Source organism: Aphelocoma coerulescens, chromosome 1, assembly GCF_041296385.1.
Source record: "Aphelocoma coerulescens isolate FSJ_1873_10779 chromosome 1, UR_Acoe_1.0, whole genome shotgun sequence".
Classification (NCBI taxonomy): domain Eukaryota; kingdom Metazoa; phylum Chordata; class Aves; order Passeriformes; family Corvidae; genus Aphelocoma; species Aphelocoma coerulescens.
The window spans coordinates 111,506,593-111,518,650 of record NC_091013.1 but is presented as its reverse complement, the minus strand read 5'-3'; the positions used below and the strand labels follow the sequence as shown (position 1 = coordinate 111,518,650).

At 36.9% G+C, this 12,058-nt stretch overlaps 1 protein-coding gene across 13 annotated transcripts in view; it reads left to right on the top strand.

The window, feature by feature from the left end:
• ROBO1 (roundabout guidance receptor 1) overlaps window positions 1–12,058 on the top strand; it is a 654,072-nt gene that overhangs the window by 160,272 nt on the left and 481,742 nt on the right. The window lies entirely within an intron of this gene.

The window sequence follows — 12,058 nt, the reverse complement described above, 5'->3', positions numbered from 1 at the left end:
ACGAATATATCACTGGTAAAGAAGAATGAAACCTGTTCTTTCTGATTCTTTGTCTGTTGAAATAGATATAGATACATATATATATAGATACATACATATGTACGTGTGGGCACATAAAGATCTACTTTACTCTGTTAAAAGCTTCAGCTATGTTCTGTGTTGATGCTAAAAGCCTGTCAGCAGCATATCAGTCATTACTCAGTGAGTCTCAGTCCTGTGTTTCCCAGGTAGAGAGAATATGCTGAAATTGTTAACTTTTTTTTTGTGCTAAATGTGTCTTACTGCTGTTCATTGATTGGTTGATAGGTTGTGAATTTCCTATGGTATTTGATACTCATAATTTTTACCTGTCCTCTATGGAAAAAGCACCACGGTCCTAATATTGTAATAAAGCAAAATCTAGCTGTTTCTTTCCAAGTTTCCTCAGACTCAGTGTGATTTAGACAAGTTGAAGTGTATTTGGATTAAATATTGCAAGTTATTCCATGGTTTATACTTGACTATCAAATAAATATATCTTTCAAAAAGTTTTGGTAAAGTGGAAAAGGATTCCAACATGTGGCTTTACCTGTTTGGATCCTTAAAAAAAAAAAAGCAGATTTAACAGTAATGTTGCTGCCTCAAATAAAAATGTGCTTGTAAAGAAAAGGATCAAACCAGTACTGAAACAGATTAGGAGGTCTCAGGTGACACTGCCCAGGGACATCACTGCCTGTGTGCCCATCTCACCACGTGCCAGGTGCCAGTGACCGCTGGGATTCCCAGACAAATACCTGCTGGAAGCACATCACCAACAGGAGATTAATTTCTCTGCCAAGATGAATTATCTTGATTTGATGAAAAAATTGTAAGATATATTGCTAAAAATAGGTATTCTTTTAAAGAAACCAGCAAGTTCCTTATCTTACAGAAGAGAGTAAAACATTTGTTCTTCTTGGACAGCTAGAGTGGTTTTGATGTTCAAATTTGCTCTTTATTACAGTATTTAACCCTGTCATGTACCAAATAATTTAACTGCATGTTTGCATATTAATATTATCATCTTGCACTAGAGGCTTCTTTGGAAGCTTTAAACAGAACTGCAAATCAAAACCATTTAGTGATCTTTGGTGTCAAAGCATAACCAGGAAGGTTTAACCAGCCCTTCCTAACCTTGAGGCCCCTTTCAAAGTACTTTTTTTTTTTCTTTTCAGATAGTTGTATTTCTTACAAGAAATCTTGCTTCACACAACAGGGGAAAGTGTTTTATCACAGTCATTTTAATGTCAAGTAACTCAGTATCTAAAAAGAACTATGAACAGAAAAGATAGTTGCCCTTAGATACTGGAACCCTTTCTTCTCCTTAAGTAGATGTGGCTGATAAGAAACTTAAAGGAATGGTGAAAATAGACATTAAGAAAAGAAGAATAGATATTTTTAACAGGAGAAAAAGAAGAGAGAATTGGAAGCAAACAAATAGGTGACAGTTAAATAGCTGAAGGCCAAAGGAAAGTAAAGAAAAGGGAAAAGAAAGATAAGAAGGAGAAAAGAAGAGAATCTGGAAGAGCATAAAACAAACTATTTCTGCAGTTAACATTTAACTAATCTGCAGTTTCTCATGCAAAGTGCTTAGTCGGTGGTATTAACCTGAGTGTCCCACTTCCATCATACTGTCTGTAGCATCTGGGGAATGACCTCTTATGTAAAGAAATAAATTTATTTGGAACTTTAATTTATCCAAGTTATAAGGACAAAATGAACTATTTTATTTTAAAATTGCTTCAGTAAGATTTTATAGTTAAAACCGAAGTGGATGATTCATAAATGCATAAAGATTTTGGAGTAATTAAAATTTGGAATATTTAGTGCCCCAGAACTTTTGACCTTTAATAAATTTGACTGGAATGGAATTGAATTTCAGTGTGCAGTGTAGCATATGATAGATAGGCAGTGAAGCTGCTCTGAGATTATATCTCTGTAAGACACTCCACAATTTCAAGAGGTCCCTTGAATGATTTTGAAGTTCTTACTTGAAGAGAAAAAAACATAATTTCTCCTCTTTAGTCTATTTTTGTGCAAAGTTATTTGAGTATAAATTTTTAGAAACTTTATTTTTCGTTTCTTATTTCTGAATAACAGCAAAAAAGGTGTTCTTTTCATGATTTAGTTATGTTGAGAGATAATTGCCCATTTCCCTTTGTGGACCTTTCTGTACCATTTTTGAAAGCCAGCCTGTGTATGTTCTCCTTTAAATATATTTGCTGATAATTTACTTTAAATCACTTTGTAGTTGATTCATAAAACTTTATATGTATTTCCTACCACCTACAAGAGTAACTTTTTCTTTTTTTATTCTTAACACTTTATTTTAGCTGTGATCTAAGGACAATGTAAGAGTTAACACAATTCTCTGCATGAACTCTACTAAAATCCTCCAGACTGCATTCCTTTCTTTAGTCTTAACTTAGATAGTCAGGTTCACCAATAATTCATCTCTCTCTGGCTCTTTGCTTGGAGATATATGGAATCATGAGGTGCAAGTATTCAGAGAGGAACTTGAAGACCACCCAGTACCTAGATAAGCAGATTATGGTACTCCAGTTCCTGGCTTTCCTGCCAAGAGCACTATTATTAACTCCAAACATCTAAAACCATGATTAAGAAGTCTTAAGAAATACAAAAGAGAAGCTCCCTCTTTTTCCTCTTAGGGTAATCTTAAAGCCTTGTACTTGCACTCAGCACCTCCATTTTCAGGCTCTTTCCCAACTCACACAAGATACAGTCAGTCACTGCTCACCTCCAGGGCTGAGAGCTGTAACTGGGACACCTTTTGTGTCCCACTGCTGATGAAAGCCCAGGAAGTGGCCTGCAATGGGAGTCACAGGTGCACTGCTTATGAGTAGGGGCAAAGTGTTTCAGAATCATGGCACTTTATCTATTTCCTTTTTTTCTTCAAGGGATGCTTTCCTTTTGATGGCCTGTCCTCTCTTCATGTGAATCTGTAATCTCACTCTTAGCCTACTTTCCCACATCAAGCAAAAGGAAAGGAGCCTCTTGATTGCTCCATACCCACCAGGGGAATAACAACTGGGACTAGAGCAATGCTGTATTGTCTGGGCATATACTTGGGAGTATCTTTATCCCTTCACCTCATACATTAATTTCCCTTCTGCCTTTCCTTTGTGACCTCTTCTCTACCACACCATTTTCTGGTTCCCCAGCTGACATTTTTTTAAGCTTTTTCAAGCTTTTCTAATCTATTGCATCTCTTCCAGTACCTTTTGTGAGTGTTGCCAGCCCACGTGGCAGAGAGCCCTGGGTCAGCCAGCATTCCCATGAAAACAAGCAACCTGGTACTGCTGTGATCAAGATTCTAGTCTATCCTTGGGATGCTACTTCCTGCCCCTTGAAGAACTGGGGTCTTGACTGTAACATCAGGGTTACTTTATGGAGTTCTCTAAAGTACCTGTAGAATTCCAGCAAGATGGAAACTTTCGGCTGGAGGTTGAGATATTGGAAAATTTGGCTGCCACTGAAAAAATCAAGTTTGAACACGGTGGGAGGTTAGGGTTACTTGTATTGGCTGAGAGAGAAGTTTATCCAAAATACAATTCTTTCCTTATAATTTTGGGGTATTTTTTTACAAAATTCTTGATTCCCATGTCATGAGATGACCATGAGTGGGTCTGTGGGGAGTTATTTTGTTTACATGGATTCTGCAGATGATGATGGTTGCCAATACCTGTCTGAAAGCTTCAAGAGTGAGGCAGGCATCAGAATACATTGGCATCCTCTTGACAAAAAGTCCTTCCTTTTTGCTTATATTATTTATGTAAGCATATTCTTCCAGAAAACAAGTATAGATTTAACTGCTAATTCTTTTTATTTTTATAGGTAATAAATATCTTTCTGATGTGCCACTTGGACATTCTTAAAAATGAACAGTTGCCTAATTCATCATGTCTCGCTTCAGGTCTGCCCTCCAGTGAAATTATTGCTTTATGATGACATGATGCTGGACTACTGATGTTATAAATGTGTCTCTACTGTAACAGATGAAAGAAAAGAATTCTGTGTGGCAATATAAGAATACTCATAGAGCTTTTTATTTTTATGTGAGGGATTAATGAAGATACCACAGTATCTAGATACAAGTCTAGATAATGTGTATGTATTTTTTTTTAGAAACAGAACTCAGTGTCAGCCATGAGGTATTTCTGCATTGTAAAAGGATGCACATAGGAAAAATAGTGAAACAAAATAATAAACACAAAGCTTTCTCTATATAGAGCATCTCCAGGGTAATATGTACTTTATCTTTCCTGGCCAATCTTTGGATTTTTGTGTTAGACTATAAAATCACCAAATCAGACTCTTCCAAAAGTGGAGGTGGTTGATAATGTTGCATTTCTTTCTTTCACTATTCCAAAACTACAGGAGAGCAAGCTCAAGGCAAACAACTTGGCACAAATACTGAAGAAGGGTTTGTGACCTTAAGTTTATTTTCTAAATACTTGTTCAGTGGCCCCACCAGTGATGTGACTTGCTTGGTTTTCTGCAAACACCCATTTAAACTGGGGTCCTCCACAAACAATTAAGGAATGGCTGTTCTTTGTATAATTACCCATATTTGCATTCTTGTGAGTAATAAATGACAAGTATTTCAACTGATCACACTATATTTAAAAGTTTGCCATCCAAATAGGAACCAAAACCTGTAGTATGTGTCAGAGACTGAAAATAGTTCATGTTTCAAACATTGATTTGAAGTTTTTCTCCTTATAAAGAAGCTACAACCGAAGAAGCTTCCCTGAAGAGTGGGACTTTGAACTGAAAGTCAAACTGTTGATTAGATAAAGGGAAACGCATTGTTCAGTCATCTCAGGCTGAGGGAAAGGTGTGCATCCACAAAAGGCCAAAGACACTAGCTGCACTGAGAATCATCCCCAGCTGAGTTTGGGGTGGGGGGAGAGCCCAGCTCACAGAAGCCAGGTTTACACAGACTCTCCCTGAACCGAGGGCGGGGGGGAGGTTTTGGGTGCATGGTGCAACCTCTGGTGAGAGGCACTGAACACCCATCCTCTGTTACACAAACTGGCCCAGCTGTGGAACACCCAACCCCACAGGGCACATCCACAGGACTTCCACATGAGAGGCTTGGCCCCACAGGACTGCACGTGATGCAACAGATCCGGAGTCTGCTGTGAGAGACTGACCCCCCACCCCTGGGGGCAATGCCAGGACATGCCCACCCAGCCTGAGCATATAAACCCATCCGATTCTGTGCTTTCTGGGGGGACTTTCACCACCAAGAACACCAGCTGGATCAGCTGGATCAGCAGAACATGGTGGGGATCCACAGAGTGGTGATATTTTCCTTATCCTGTCCCTGTCACTCTTTCTGTCCTCTGCCAACTATTTTCTACTTCTTTCTTTCTCTCTCTCTCTCTCTCTAATATTTACCATCAAATAAAACCCATACTATTGTCACTGGCATATGGTCTTGTTTGCACCTAAATTCGGGCAGAGGCATTTCTAAGAACTTTAAAACTGGATCATAACAGTATGTTAGTTCAGTTGCATGCTAGTTGCATACTACCTAAAGAAACTCTATACAGATATGAATGAACATGGATTTTACAACACATATGCAGTCTCCAGAATTGTATTGTCTATGTTTACAAGCAATATATTTATAAAAATCAGGATTGCTTCTTAGATAATAAAGAGTGCATGAGATCATTTATTTGCCATCACCAGTGTTATTTGGCACATTGTATGTCATTTCTGTGATGCAAACTGACTAAGGCAAAAACGCTTTTTATCCTTTGTAACATGGCTTTTGCCCTGCAGAGTCTTTGGTGAGTCAGTGTCTTTTTACTCAAGACTGAATATGATATAAAACAAAAACAAAACCACATACTTGAGTGGAGATAGGAACTGAGCAGTCACAACATACTAAAAGTCTATATTTGAGTAATAAGTGTGAAAAATACTTGAAATACAAAAATTAAATCCTGGGTATGCTGTCTAGTAAATCTTAGTGTGAAACATCTGCCTGTGATGACTTGAGCCGAAAACTGTAGCTGTTACAAATACATTTATTTGCTATTCTTTTACATGTGTTCAGAATCAATCAGTTTGCCACTGTCAATTATACTGCCTTTTATCAAGGTTTTTGTAAGTTTCTACCTGCCCAATGGGCTGAGTTGTCAAACTGGGAAGTTACCCCTGTGGAATGTTTCCTCTGACATATTGCAGTCCAGAAAATGGATTTGCTTTTCGTCCCTCCATTTTTATTTGCAATTTCTCCCCAACAGGCTTTGCTGAAAGGAGCTAGCTTGTGGAGGTCTCCCTCTCTATCTTGCCTTTGTCCCTACTCTCCCAAAACAAATCTTGACTCTCCTACAGTGCACAGAGAAGTCCCTTCACGTTTTGGGGCTACTTGGGGTACGTTTGGCTGCTGCAAGTTGAGGTGATGTGGGGATTCTTTAGAGAAGGAAACGTCTCCCAACTGCCGACCCTTCTTTTTCTGTGTGAAGTAGAGCTGAGGAGGCTTTGAGAATTTACCTAAATCCTTAGTTATGGAACCCTTTTTTCTCAGAGAGATTTCAGCAACAGAAACACAGCCCACTACAGAAAAAGTAGGGTATTTAATGAGAAACAGATGGGGCCTGTGTATTGTTAATGGAGAAAGACTACTGTTTTGTGTAAAGAGAAACCAACACATAACATTAGGAATAAAAACAGAGTAGGTTACAGGACATTGTAATAAGATGTTAATTTTATGCTTGTTGTTTAAGATAGTCCTTAAAATGAGTTTTTAACTTACTCTGTCCAATATAGAGTGTCTGTGTATATCTTCCTTAAAAAAAACAAACCTCAAAACCAAAGAAACTAATAAATATATATTCCAATTCTTTTTGCTCTTTTTAGTTCTTTCAATAGCATTTTACAAATATACTTTTTTCTTTCTTCACACCAGTTGTCCCTTTCCAACAATATCCAAAGACAATATTTTTCTCACAATCAATTTCTGGTTGCTTTAACATATGTTGGTGTGATTTGTTAATGTTCAGGTACCAATAAAGATTTTTTTTTTTCCATTTGTGTGTGTGTTCAGCAACATAAGAATTTACTACTTGTTTCATTGAAAATAAACTCTCACTGACTTAGCTTTTCTTTTTTCTTGAGATCACTGGGAATATAACAGTTTTACATGCCAGCTTCTGATGGGTTTATATCCAATATTTGATTTAAAAATCACATGGCCCTGAATAGCAGCGTTTGTTTTTTTTAGCAAAGCCTGCTTAGTTTCATATAACACTACGACATTAATGTCTTCTTTTTAATGACTGTAAACATTTTAGTTTGCATTTTATATGCAGCACCTTTAAGCTTTAATTGGACATCTGATAGTCTGTTTACATAAGCACCTCCCAGATAATGTGGAAATTGTAGACTGAGAAGCAATGATGCTATTGTGCTGGGGGATGCAGACTTGAGCCTGTTTGTCAGATTGTCTCCCAGGAGTGTCTGCTGTATTTCAGAAACCCTTTTCATATGAACTGTTAGAGAAATATGAAAATGATGAGGCAGGTGCCAAAGCAAATCTTTGACATGCATTATATCCCACTCAGATTAGAAAGTTCACACCTCTTAAAATATTAAATATTAAAGTCTGAAAGTGTGAGTCAGGTAAAGTTAGATCTGTGAATTTTGATGTATGTTCAATATATCATCATATTGTGTAAAGTATTGTCCATCATGCTGCTGCTGTAGATGTCTTGGTCTATACCATATATACTTTTGAGGGATTCCTCCTGTATCTAGAAAACAGCAAAAGCAATTGATTTGTTTCCTGACATATTCTTTGAGAAGTTCTCCCTCTTTCTCTCTGCAGCTGCAGCACCTTCTGCTCTGTGAAAATGTGTTCCATCAGAATGAACCAATTTTCCTTTTCTAACTCATTGTCACTACTTAATTTAACTATGGGAATCATCAATGGTCACCTAACAGTACTTCCTTGAAGGGCAATTTGAAGAGTTAGTTCATCCTGGGATTCAGCCTCCTTTTGTGATAGTATTTTATCAAAAGCATTTTGTTTCTGAAGTAGCTCCAGCCCAGGAAATATAATATAGCAACCTCACAGGAACTGTAGTGTCTAAAGACATTAATTGATCCATTTTCTTCATGTCCCTGCCAGGTGCTATAAATAGGTCTGTGTTTGTTGTCTTTACTTCATGGATTAATTCAATGATAGACAAAACGTGTGTGAGAATTTGCGAAAGCCACACAGAAAATTAGTAGCCTTACAGATTCTTGTCATGAGATTCTTGCTCATGAGAACATGGTGTTGCTAAAAAAAATGATGAATTGATATGTCAGTGTAGAGTGCAAAGTCTATATATGGGTATCCCTTGTACGTGTTCTTGGCTCTCGATGTATTTTATGACGATTACTGACAGTGTTGCCATATGTTATGAGCAGCTAGGGAAATAGGGGCAATCCATAAATATCTGGGCATATGTGGGCTTTTGAGGACATTGCAGCAGAGGTAGAAAGCAAATGTAACTCTGGATTAGCTCAAGCATTTCTTTATTGATAAAACTTCTTTAACACAGTTTCTGGTGATAGTTCTACGTAATTGTGTATATATACAGCAGCATGTTGTCTCCTACTGTGCATGAATGCTTTTCAGTACCTAGTTCTTCTCACAATGATAGCTACTCATGAGGAAAAGATAAGCAAGAAAATAAAAATTTAAGTTATAATTTCAGGACTTAAGCAGCTTCGCAAAAACTACAGCAACTTTTTCACAATGGAGGAAAATGTGTTTTCTCTTGGTTACAGAAGACTCAAATGATTTAACATTTTGTTTGGAGTCCAAGAGACCAGATGTATAAGTCAATTAAGGTAGTAACTAAATAAGGGTGGTGTTTCTGTAAAGGCTGATTTTAGCCTCGCTATCCAAAGCTTCTCAGCAGAGAGTTTCCGTTGCAGGAGCCAGTAAGGGGAGCCCAGGGAAATTAAGCTCATTAGGGTAAAATTTGCCTTTGGACCACTCAACGTGCAACAACATTTATTTACATCATATCTCTTCTATGGGCCTGGGGTCCTCAATGAAACAGAAAATGTCCCAAGAGCCAAGAACGTATCTAGGAATACATAAATCCAAAGCAGCCAGGAATAGGGTTCTCAGACACAGAGAAAATATGCAATAAAGTGTGTTTCTTAGAGAACTGAATGCTTACAGTCAGATCAATCTCACTGACATGTGACCTTGAAGAATGCAGTTACACAATAGCGTACTGAAACCACCTTAGAAATTCTGAGTCTCTGTGCTCTTATAAAAAGTCCTGGTTTGCATTTAAGTGATATTACTCACTAAGCAAGAATAAGGTATTACCAAACAATACATCAGGCTTAAGATTACACACAGCATTCTCCATCACTTATATAGAGAACCGAATGTTTTAAAAAGCAGATTCTGATGGTAAGTAGTCTGCCAAGTAGAACCTGCTCAATAGTTGAGTAATTAATTACCAAAAGGAATTAATTCTTTTGTGATAGAGCTGGAAAACTAATTTATAGTACTTGTGAAGCATGCACGGCAGTATATATGTCTCTCTCATATACCAGAAACATTTAGTCAGTACTTGGATAATTGCTACATTCTTTAGAGAAAAGTCGTAAGCTATAAACTCAGTAGGACAAAATGAGGCTCTGGAATAAAAAGCAGCAGAAAGCAACTTCTCATTAGTTGGTTAGAGAAGATCTGAATATGTATGTTTCCAAACATGTAAGTGCTAGGATTAAACCTCTCCAGTTTAGCAGGAGTTAGAAAAATATAAATAAAGTATTAATACATCTGTATGAAATTTTAAGATGTGGTATCAGATGTGGCATGTTCATCTGTCTGCTTTTATCAGCAGCTTTCATAGTATATTTGGTTTTTTTGGTATTATTTTCAACTGAGATTCAGCAGAGAAGTGTTAAAGCTGCTTTAAGCAATAGCTTGTTAAAACGCCTTTGGTTCTACTTAGCAAAAAACACCTCCTTAACCTCTCCAGTTTAGCCAGTCTGAGCCCAGCTTTGCCTGACGTGACCCTTAATTCTACCATTTCCTTAGAGTGAAATGTTATAGGTAGTCACTTGAGAGTTTTGATCTTGAAGACAAGTAGAGCCCAAGAGCCCAAATCTCTTATATGTGTACACACAGCACCAGCCTAGCAGTGTGTTCCTGATTATTTGTTGAGCCTATGAAAATACGTTGTATTCTTACAGGTATGGTATTTTAAATCCAAATGTCAGTGCCTTGCAGCTGAGTTACACCTATTTCAGAAGGTTAGCATTTGGAGCAAAACTATGAATTACTAAAGAGCACAATGAAGCTGCCAAGTACATTGAATTTGATTTCATGTTCAGATACTCAAAATGCTACAAATGTAATTGTTGATGAGCACTCTCAGAAAATGCCAGAATTCAGATTAAATTCCAGCATTTGGTTTATATTCGCATTATCCAACTGCCTTTGATCATACAACTCTTTTTCTGCTCTGTGAATATTCATAAAGACATGTTCAAGCTCTTTGCTTGACACTGTGTGTAACTACAGTACTTCAGCACAGCAGTTATAGACACAGTCTGCAGTCCTGAAGAGGGGGAATATTCATAAAATAAGTTTTAATTAGATTTCTTTTTAAATGTACTCTTTTGTCAGTTTAAATGCCTGAAAAAAATCTCTGTGGCTCATTCTATACAATTTCTGTGCTTTTTAAAAACTTTTTCAAACTTTTTGCACTTCTTCAATCCTTTCTCACCTTGTGCTCCAGCATCTGAAAGAAGCCTAAGATAACTCAAGTGTTTTTACCCATTCAGAAAAATGCAAATACCTAATATTAACAGTTCACTTGTGCAGCCAAATTATCCCTGCACCCTCACACAGCACATTCTTTGGATATAATTTCCAAGTTCAGAGAAAGAATCACAGTTTCATAGAATAATAGAAATATTTAGGTTGGAAAGGACCCTGAAGATCATTGAGTCTAACTGTATTTTTTGTATTTAGTGGAAATTTTTCATATTTTCAAACAGTAACAGAACCAGTAGCTTCCAGAGCTGGGTGGACACAAGTACTTGATGAAATATATGGCCATGGGAGATTTTATGTTCCAGACTACACCTGCTCCAGTTATTCAAAGGAAACATACTTGTGTGCTTACTAGCACAGAAAAATAGTTCTTTTATTCAAAAGGAATAAGGCCATTTTGGCTTAATTAAAACTACTCACTTTCGTGTGGGATGGCATCATGGTAAAATATCAAGATCTCAGTGGTGAAAGTTCTAAAAAAGTTATTAGTTCTTGGCAAAAAAAAAAGGCACTAAAAGGGAACAGTTGTTCAATTTTGCCAGGCTGCAACTTTGGTTGTTATCAATAGTACTCATACATTTCTGACAACTGACAAATTCATTTAAGAGTTAGAAAGTGCAGAGATGAGACTGAAAGGAGTTAAGAACTATTTAAAGAGTATTTGTTAATGACTGTAAGATTGTTGAGATAATATGTTATAGAATAGAAAGGCACTTTTATTTCAATGAGATACTTTGATTACTGTGAGAAAGTTTGTTTTTATTTTTGTCCTCAGCGTCAGTAGTTTAAGTTTATAGTAAAATGCACATATAAGAGTCAAAAAAGTTTTTAAATCTCAAACAGCAAGCAAGAAAACATTTTGTCCAGGATCTTAGCCATTCCAGCTACATAACTGTCAGCTGCAATTGTTATTCTGGTGAGCTGAAATCAACTTACAGGTGCACAGAAAGTTTTCTTAATTTGCCAAAAAGTGTGTGCAAAGGTTATAAGTCTGAATTTCAGAAGGATGATCAAAATGTAGAAAAGCTCCATTTGTGCATTAATTCTTTATAATGTTGTTATTCATGTGCAGTATAAAGTTACACTGTAAGTCTCACTTTTTACAGAATACTTACTTAGCCAGTTGCATTTTAACATCTGAGAGAAAAAGCCTTCCAGGTTCCTGGTGCAGGAAACAGCTCACTGTGTTCCCATCTCATGGCAATG